We start from the raw sequence: 10,265 nt of genomic DNA, 5'->3' as shown, positions 1-10,265 counted from the left end.
CCAAAGTGCTGTGGAGGTTCAATCATTGAGTATATTCAAGACAGAGATTGATAGATTTTTGGATATTAACGAAATCAAGGGATATGGGGATAGTGCAGGAAAGTGGATTTGAGGTAGAAGATCAGCAATGATCTTATTGAATGGTGGAGCAAGCGCGAGGGGTTGAATGGTCTACTCCTGCTCCTATTTCTTATGTTCTTATGTTATCAAGGTTAGGAATTTCACTGCTGGAAAGTGAAGAGGTTTTCCATGTTTGTCCTCTATCCAAGCACTCCCCAGCTGGGACAGCCAGAGGTTAGTACATGTCAATGTGTGCTAAACTACTTCATCAATGGGCCTCAGTCACAAGTTCTGAAGTGCACCGCATACTGCACGAATGTGACTATCACCTTTAGGATTCAGGCTCAAATCGAGCTGAGACTGATAGGCCCCAATTTTAACTCTTCCTGCCTGCCGGAAACCAGGCGTGGTGCTAGTTAAAATGTGGCCGGTCACCTTCCTTTGATCCCGCTGCCTTCCCACCGTATCCCGATATTAATCTACTCTGTTGAGTAAGCAAGCAGGACATCCGCAGGAAGAAAGTGGGCTCATGATTTCAATATGCAGGTCAGGTCTGATGATGTCATCCAGACCCAATTCACAATTTTAAGTACAGCCCTGAGCAAAGGAAGATTGACAGCTTCCCCGTCAAGCCAGGTCTGTTGGGAGGCAGATTGTGGGCCACAAGGTAAGTTTGACAAATTTAATTTTAAGTTTTCTTGTGAGCCAGGAGGAACAGGAATGCTCCTCCAGGCTTCACAAGGGAGCCTTGGGCCTCTCTTGCCCCGAGCTTCCATCGCACCCCCTGTCCTCAACCTATCATGGCCAGAACCTCCCCCCCTCCACACTTCTTAGATTGCCTCCAAAGACTGCCCCCCCATGCTTCCCCGGTTGCGGCCTCCTGCCACCACATATTCGCTCCTGCCCACCAGCCAGGTTGTGGATCTGATCCCATTCGGGAGAGACTCTGTGGGGCCAGAATTCAGCCTCCCAAAAGGGCCACCTACCGCCAGAAAGCGGCGACCAGGAGGCGGACTCAAGCGGCTGCTGACTTCTGGTCCAATAGCCACCATGATCAAAATTCAGCTCGGGGATTTTTCTGGCATTCCCCACTTCCGCCCCGCTGCTGCCGACCATCCTAATCACATCATCAAAGGGCGCATTGCCGATCACCCGCAACTGCGTCACACCTCCCGTGAAATTTAGTTTGAAAAATCTTAAATCCGCCATGCGGTGCCCCTGACAACTTTTTCTGTCGGTGAACCTTGCTTTTACTCTGTGAGCCATGGCAGCACAGCGACCCTTCAAGGGGAGGCTGCACTGTCACGGCCACCAAGATTTATTTTGCCGACTGACTTCCAAATCGGCTGCCCCGGGTTCGGCCAGATGGCAAACAGGCAGCCTGGCACCCCTCCTAGGTGCCAGACCGCTGGCCTGGCCGAAACCCTCCCTGGTGATTTTTCACCATGCCGAAGGCTCTCCCCTTTAAGTGAAGGGGAGAACGTGGTGACACACACGCACAATGACATCACCACTGCTCCGCTTCTGACTGACAGCGGCGGAGATTCCGTCCCGCCTCCACTTCCGCCCCAATTACCACCCCATTTCTGCCCCCATTATGACTGACTTCTGATCCCCCCAAAAAAAACACCAAAGACCTGAATATTGATCAAGAGTCGACCTCAATTTCTAGGCTATGGTGTTAACTGGCCACTCATCGTGACCATGTGCTTTCATCCTCTGGGAAAAGTCACAAGTCAAATGTAACAAAATACAGAGTAAAGTTCCCTCTATATTACCTCAATAATGTAGATTAGATCCCAGTGGTGAAAACACTTAAAAAATGGAAAGTGCGCTAGGTTTCTGGCGAGACTGAATTTCGGCCCATGTGAAAATTTAATGAGGCTCAGCCATTAAGATAGGCTGGGGCTCCACATTCTCGGACTCCCTGGTGCTCTTTACTGCTGATATAACATTTCCATTCATTCAACCAATTATCTTTTGAATGAAACAGTCAATTCAGAACCAATTAACATCATGGGCAGTTTTGTGGTGGTAACTATGCCAAGTCCTTGGGCAACGTTGATCAAGGCCATATCAGTTAGGAGCCTTCCAGCTGGGAGAGATTTCAATTACATTGCCCCGATTTTAAAGGGGGTGGGGACGAGTATGGTGCCGGCGAGCCCCAAAGATGGCAGTGCACCCAGGGAGTCTGAGAATGTGGAGCCCCAGCCTATCTTAATGGCTGAGCCTCATTAAATTTTCACATGGGCCGAAATTCAGTCCCGCCAGAAACCTAGCGCACTTTCCGTTTTTTAAGTGTTTTCACCACTGGGATCTAATCTACATTATTGAGGCAATATAGAGGGAACTTTACTCTGTATTTTGTTACATTTGATTTGTGACTTTTTCCAGAGGATGAAAGCACATGGTCATGATGAGTGGCCGTTTAACACCATAGCCTAGAAATTGATGTCTGTGTAAATCAATTCAGTGCCTAAAACTGTGCCATGTAGGGCAGCAACTTCAGGGGCCCATGGGGGTGAAATTCATTATCGGTTATTACTACGCCATTCACACCCTATCCAGATTAAACTTTTTCTAACTTCTGTCATTACTATTTCAATTCGGCCCATCATCCCTATTGTCTCTCTAATCTCTCCTGCCTTCCACCCTATCACAGACCTTCCCTTTTGTCCTTTCTTCCCCTCCCCCTTTCAGTGCTTAAGAATGTGCTCTTTTTGAACATTCGGCAGTTCTGTCGAAGGGTCATCGACCCAAAACCTTAACTCTTTTTCTCTCCATAAATGCTGCCTGACCCGCTGAGATTTCAAGCATTCTCTGTTTTAATTCATTATCGACCCGTCTGGGGGCGGTAACAGTTGGGAGGTGCGAGACCTAGCGCCAGGCGTAGAAGTCCCGCCACTCTCGAGAAATTCAGGTTACCACCCCTGGAAGGAAGTGGAGTGCTACTTCTAATGTTCCACTTCCTTCCTGGGGCGGACACCTCAGCAGTGATACACACTGGGCCGTGCAGTGCTACCGCGTCCGAGGGGCCCTTCCCTTACTTAAAGGAAAGGACCCGCGCTGCATAATCTGCAAGGAAAAAAGGCACCTACCTGGACCACCAGGGACCCGGCGGTGGGGGGTGTACCATGCGATCAGCCTGGCACTCAAGCACAGTGCCGGGCTGAGCGATCGCGGCCAAGACCCTGTGAAGAAAACGGAGCAGCAGCAGGAAACACAAGGTAAGTTTTTTTTCCACGGCCACCTCGCCTTTAATTTTCGCCATTGTAGCACCCGCAGTGGGGGGGCGCTAACAGGAGGTGCTAATGCACCAATGAGTTTGTATGATGCCTGCCTGTTGAGTATTTTGTCACTGAACAGCTGTCGACCTTGTGAGCTGGTGGTGCATTATATCATATCGATTGTGTTTGTGGCTTGTTCAGTGTGTAAAGCTGGCGATTATTGCTTGATAATGGGGGCTTGTTAAGCTACCTGTAACCGACAAAATTGTTGTTTTCACACATAATACGTGTAATGCACTAATTACACCCCTGTGAAATGACCATAACTCGAAAGCCCACCCTCCCCACTTTTACTCCGTCTTGCTAAGTGTTCTCTATCACGTTGCTCCTCAGACCCACTCAACTTTCAACAGCATCCAGCCTTCACTTTCTGTGCACTTCAACACCTCCCCATTTACGAATCCACTGTTGACACTCACCCCAATATGATGCATCTGTCCCATAGTCACCCTCACTGAATGCACTGGATCCATTGGTTGAATGCTTCACCCTCACTCACCCATTGGTCTTTTTTTTTGCGTCATAGCAGAAGAGGACACAAAATTCAAGGGAGAGAGACAGGACTGGAGGTGGGCCACCACAAATAGTCCAGCTCACTGATGCAGAGGAGGACACTCTGGAGATAAGTGGCTCATCTGTGTCCCTCTCAGTCAGAGGTGGAGAGGCAGAGAGCTGGTGAGCAGATACTGGTGGCAGGGACAGCTGTGGAGTGTTCATCAAGGGGCCAATTATCTCCAAGCTCTGTTCAGCAGGACACAGGTGCTGAACCTTGGGGGCTATCATTAAGGAGAAAGCTAGAGGTGTATCAGCAACTTAACGAGTACTGACAGATGTGCCACAATAGCGGAGAAGGTGGAGGATCCAACTCGATCGTTAGTGGATTGGTGGCGCAGGGAATTGCAAGAATGTCTGCCGTGGAGAGTGAATCTGCCTCCATGGAGCTTCAAGCAAAGGTTTTCAAATGAGTCCATGCAGGCCATGACCACGGCCATGCAGACTTTGGATGCCAATTTGTCTGCCGCTTTAAACAGGATGAAATATACCTAATCCGTGGCTTTACAACACGTCCCTGGTCTTCACTGATCTGGGCTGTAGCAGAATGGTAGGAGCGATGTGGCGCTGGCCCAGGATAGGGATGAAGGTGAAAAGGGACATAGTCATGGGATCTCCACATGCATCCTGCAGCTAGTCCAGTGGTGCTCTGGCTGACAATGGGAAAGATTTCATTATTTGGGAAACAATTGTAAATACATTCATTGCAACCTGTGTTTACCATCTACAGGTATTGAATAGAGGAAGCTTTCTCACATTGTGTGCTACTGCAACTGTTGTAGCAACCTCAATAATCTGCCACAGATGTTTAAGATTTATCATCAGTCACCAGGTTTGTGGCTCTGCGTGCAATAATTAGAATTGTTTCTTGCACTTCATTACCCTCTAATTACAGAGTTTACCAACTGGTTGAATATAAACAAGGCTTTTGATTAAAGCCTTAAATGGTGTAAAGATCCATCATGCATTTTCATAGGTTTGCTGTGTGCTAATTCCACTGCAAAAACTTGAGCTGGTGCATTCTATAGGAATGGATTCAATCCGCTTCCCTATAGGAATGCATCTACATTTTTGCCCTGATATCTCCTTGAGAACTTAATCAGGCTTTGAATAGGTTAATCCTTATTTTTGAATAAACACATCTGAATTTATTGAAGGAGATCTCTTGAAGGACATCTCCTGAAGGGTTGTGTTCTAGATAACTATAACTTTTGTCAGGAGAATTGAGGGAAGGCTTTGGCAGTTAAAGCTTTATATAAGTTTTCTTTTTATCCAGGGAGTATTACTAATACTCTGTTTTTTTTAAAATAAGGTAATTTGAAAGTCTACCTTAGAAGATCATTTTAGGAGATTTTTATCCTGATTCCCATAGATGTAGTTCTGTGAAAAGTACCCAGGCAGACTGTCAAAATAACAAAAGCTCCCTTTTTAGATGTGTAAAATGAGATGCTTTATAGCAAATATCTTCTTTATCTTAGACTTATTTTTGTTCTTGAAAATCAGCAGGAAAACTTTTTAAATAGTTTCACATGGCCGATATGATATCCTGGACTGTTTTTGATTGCTTGAAGGGATCGGTGAAGAATTTTCTGGATTATTTTTTCCCTGATTGGTCCAAGAGATTACATGGATAAAGGGATTAGGAAGTCTCTAGACATGGTGCTGCAGCCATCAAGAGTGTTGGACAGGCTTGATGGACCAGCTGTCTTTTCCTGTCTGTCATTTTCATATGTTCTTTGAAACCATTAAGCATTGTCTGCCCAAGGGATGTGACATCAAACTGCAAGTATCCATATCTCTTTTGGTCATTGTAGGTAACACCTAATTAGAAATTCAATTTAATCCCCTCGCTCTGCAAAAATTAAACCAAAACCAAAATTAAAAAGTGTAAATAATCTTTTTTTTAAGGAATAACTATTTATTTCTAACAAAATCTGTATGGAATTAGAAAGATGCTCAATGGACCAGAGACCCGAAGGACATACTTCACACCATATTCACAAGCACCTGCCACACAGTTACCCAGCAGATAAAAGAGGAAAGGACTCCTTGTACGCTCAGGACAGTTGTTATGACAGAAGGCGAATTGGCTCTGGGAGGCCAGTCAAATCCTATATTCCAAAAGGAGGCTAAAAGAACAAAGAAGATTTGTGCAGAGGCTGGAGTATGTGGAGACTAGCTGTTGCTCCAGGAGAATGCTCACCGTCAAGTCGTGCAAGCGTTTTCAGCTGGGAGGTGACCGGAGAGATAGGACAAAGTCATCTTGTTCGAAGCTGCTTTCATGTTTGCTATTTTGGAAGAAATATTCACAATAAAAATGATTAAAATCTAAAAATAAACAGAATACTGCAACTTTGAGCATCTGGTGCAATTTTTTATTCCAGCAATGGAAGCAGAGAATGACCTTGCATTTATGGAATAAAAATCATATCAAATGTTTCCCTATTCAACCTCATTTAGGCAACACAGATAATAAATGTAATTATACCGGACAGAGTGTGCTGCTTACTGAATGTTATCCTTGTTTTGTTTGATCAGTGCTTTTTTTGTGCATCTTAATCACATTTTAAAAAATCCAAATTAAGAAAGCACAAACTCTTAAAGAATTATTCTAATTGGGCACCATCAATAACAACCTCATTTATAAGTAGTTGAAGCTTCCCATTGTTTTATTGTTGGATACTCGGTTTAAAGCTTTGTTGCGTGTTTGACCTGAGGATAATCAACAACAACTTACAGTTATATAGCGCCTTTGACATAGAAAAACGTCCCAAGGTGCTTCACCGGAGGGTTACCAAACAAAATGTGACACCAAGTCACATAAGGAGATGTTCACAGAGGTAAGTTTTAAGGTGCGTCTTAAAAGAAAAGAGCGAGGCAGAGAGGTAGAGAGATTTAGCGAGGGAATGCCAGAGCTTAGGGCCTCGACAGCTGAAGGCACAGCCGCCAATGGTGGGGCAATTAAAATCGGGGATGTGCAAGAGGCCAGAATTGGACAAGCATAGCGATATCGGAGGGTTGTAGGACTGGAGGAGGTTACAGTGATAAGGAGGGATGATTCATGGGGGGCATTTGAAAACAAGGATGTGAATTTTAAAATCGAGGTGTTGTCAGACTGGGATCCAATGTAGGTCAGGGGTGACAGGGGTAATGGCTTAAATGGGATTTGGTGCGAGTTAGAATATAGACAGCAAAGTTTTGGATGAGCAATTGAATGTGGTGACAATCACTGTCCATTACCAGGGCTATGGTGCTGGAAGGGGAATATGTTACATGATATTTATTCAACACCCAAGACCCATAAGGTTGTCGCTTGTAGACCGATGAGACTGTAAAGCAGATATTTTTAGAAAAATATTCTACAAAACACGAACCCTTACACAATATCAGAATACATTGAAAATGAAAGCAGCTTCAGAGCAAGGAATAAATCTTTAGTTAAAGAGCATGGTAACTGGTGAGGGATCTGACAACATACACCCAGGGCACATGCTTTTATTAAACACTGAAACTTCAATGGGAATAAAACATGTTGTATTTAATTCTAACCTAACTTTATATTAACCAACCGATTTATGAGAAACTTGCCCAGCTTTAGAAAATTACTTTCTGCACTTCGGAAACTGTCTGCTTGCCAGGATGTGCTTATGAATTGCATCCCCAGGGCTATAGTATTTTAAATTGCAGTCATTTCTAGTCCACAGTATAACAGAACAGTGCACCAAAAGTGACACAATTGGATTCCAATAAGTGAAAGAAGCGTCATGTTGATACTAAATATGTATAGGAATATCTATTTAATAGTGTTATTCATCAACTGCTGAAAATATGTTGTTATGCATTTCTACAATAAAATATGTAAAAAGTGCTTGGCATTCCTGAATATTTTATCTGTTGTGACACAAGACAAGAACTTCATTTTTAAAGGAAATACCAAGCTCTGTGAAAAAACAAAAGGTTACTGTGCAAGAGGAAGCAAAATATCTCGATTATTCCTATGGTATAAAAGGCCTGATAGCACATCAGTCATTTTTTTTACCTCATCAATTTTCTCCCTCTGAGTTCTCTCAGAGCAATCATGAGGGTGAATCTTGACTAATTTCCCCCTTCTAATTTGAAAGAAAGACTTGCATTTAGATAGCGCCTTTCATGACCTTAGGATACCCAAAAAGCTTTACAATCAACTTTTTGAAGTGTAGTCAATGCAATAAACGCGGCAACCACTTTGCACACCGCAAGCTCCCACTAAAGGCAATGTGTTAATGAGCAGATAATCTGTGTTTGATGATGCTGCTTGAGGGATAAAAATTGGCCAGGATATCGGGGAAAACTCCCCCTGTTCTTCTTTGATTATTGCCATGGAATCTTTTACGTCCACCTGAGAGGGAAGACTGGGAGCTCACTTTAAGGTCTCATCCGAAAGGCGACACCTGGTCAGTGCAGTACTCCCTCAGCACTGCACTGGGCGTGTCAGTTTAGATTTTGTGCTCAAGTCTCGAGACTGGGACTTGAAGCCACAACCTTCAGACTCAGAGGCGAGAGTGCTAGGCCAATTGCAGTGACCTTACCACTGCACCATCTGAGATCAGTTATGTCAGCACAGATCAAGAATTGACTCTGGGATCTTCTTGATCAGTATTGCCAAGATTTTGTTCACTTCGGCGGGTCCAGTGTGGCTGCCGTCGGTGGCAGGTCACGGCCCCGCTGCTGGCTCCACCCTGCTGCCTAAAATGAATTGACCTCAATGGGACTTGTTAAGCCTGTGTGGCATGAATGTCACTTGCCACTTATCAGCCCAAGCCTGAATGTCACCCAGGACTTGCTGCATGCGGGCATTGACTGCTTCATTATCTGCAGAGTTGTGAATGACACTGAACACTGTGCAGTCATCAGCAAACATCTCCACTTCTGAACTTATGTTGGAGGGAAGGTCATTGATGAAGCAGCTGAAGATGGTTGGGCCTAGGACACTGCAGCAATGTCTTGGGGCTGTTATGATTGACCTCCAACTAGCACAACCATGCTCCTTTGTGCTAGGTATGACTCCAGCCAGTGGAGAGTTTCCCCTGATTCCCATTGACTTCAGTTTTACTAGGGCTCCTTGATGCCACACTCAGTCAAATGCTGCCTTGATGTCAAGGGCAGTCACTCTCACCTCACCTCTGGAATTGAGCTCCTTTTTCCATGTATGGACCAAGGCTGCAATGAGAGCTGGATCGAGTAGTCCTGGCAGAACCCAAATTGGACATCGGGGAGCAGGTTATTGGTGAGCAAGTGCCACTTGATAGCACCTTCCATCTCTTTGCTGATGATTGGGAGTAGGCTGATGGGCCGGTAATAGGCCTGACTGGATTTGCCCTCCTTCTTTTTGTGGACAGGACATACCTGGGCAGTTTTCCACATTGTCGGATAGTTCTGGAGCACAAGTCTTCAGCACGACAGCCAGGATGTTGTCTGTGCCCATCGGCTTTGTTGTGTCCATTTCTTTATATCACGCCTAGCCATTTCTTTATATCACGTGGAGTGAATCAAATTGGCTGAAGACTGTCTTCTGTGATGGTGGGGACCTCAGGAGGAGGCTGATATGGATCATCCACTCAGCACTTCTGACTGATGATATTTGCAAACATAAGAACATAAGAAATAGGAACAGGAGTAGGCCATACAGTCCCTCGAGTCTGCTCCACCATTCAATAAGATCATGGTTGATCTGATCATGGACGCAGCTCCACTTCCCCGCCCGCTCCCCATAACCCCTTATCCCCTTATCGTTTAAGAAACTGTCTATTTCTGTCTTAAATTTATTCAATGTCCCAGCTTCCACAGCTCTCTGAGGCAGCGAATTCCACAGATTTATAACCCTCTGAGAGAAGAAGTTTCTCCTCATCTCTGTTTTAATTGGGCGGCCCGTTATTCTAAGATCATGCCCTCTATTCAAGTCTCCCCCTTCAGTGGAAACATTCTCTATGCATCCACCTTGCCAAGCCCCCTCATATTATTATACATTTTGATAAGATCACCTCTCATTCTTCTGAATTTCAATGGGTAGAGGCTCAACCTCCTCAACATTTCCTCATAAGTCAACCCCCTCATTCCCGGAATCAACCTAGTGAACCTTCTCTGAACTGCCTCCAAAGCAAGTATATCCTTTCATAAATATGGAAACCAAATTCCAGATGTGCAGTATTCCAGATGTGACCTCACCAATACCTTATATAGCTGTAGCAAGACTTTCCTGCTTTTATACTCCATCCCTTTTGCAATAAAGGCCAAGATACCATTGGCTTTCCTGACCACTTGCTGTACCTGCGTACTATCCTTTTGTGTTTCATGCACAAGTACCCTCAGGTACCGCTGTATTGCGGC

At 44.8% G+C, this 10,265-nt stretch overlaps 1 pseudogene; it reads left to right on the top strand.

The window, feature by feature from the left end:
• The first annotated feature begins 5,851 nt into the window (after positions 1 to 5,851).
• On the top strand, positions 5,852 to 6,214 carry LOC139262130 (large ribosomal subunit protein eL42-like; annotated as a pseudogene).
• Positions 6,215 to 10,265: the final 4,051 nt, after the last annotated feature.

This window comes from Pristiophorus japonicus, chromosome 1, assembly GCF_044704955.1.
Source record: "Pristiophorus japonicus isolate sPriJap1 chromosome 1, sPriJap1.hap1, whole genome shotgun sequence".
NCBI classification, from domain to species: domain Eukaryota; kingdom Metazoa; phylum Chordata; class Chondrichthyes; family Pristiophoridae; genus Pristiophorus; species Pristiophorus japonicus.
Note: the sequence above shows the minus strand (reverse complement) of the source record. Positions and strands in the feature narration are given on the sequence as shown.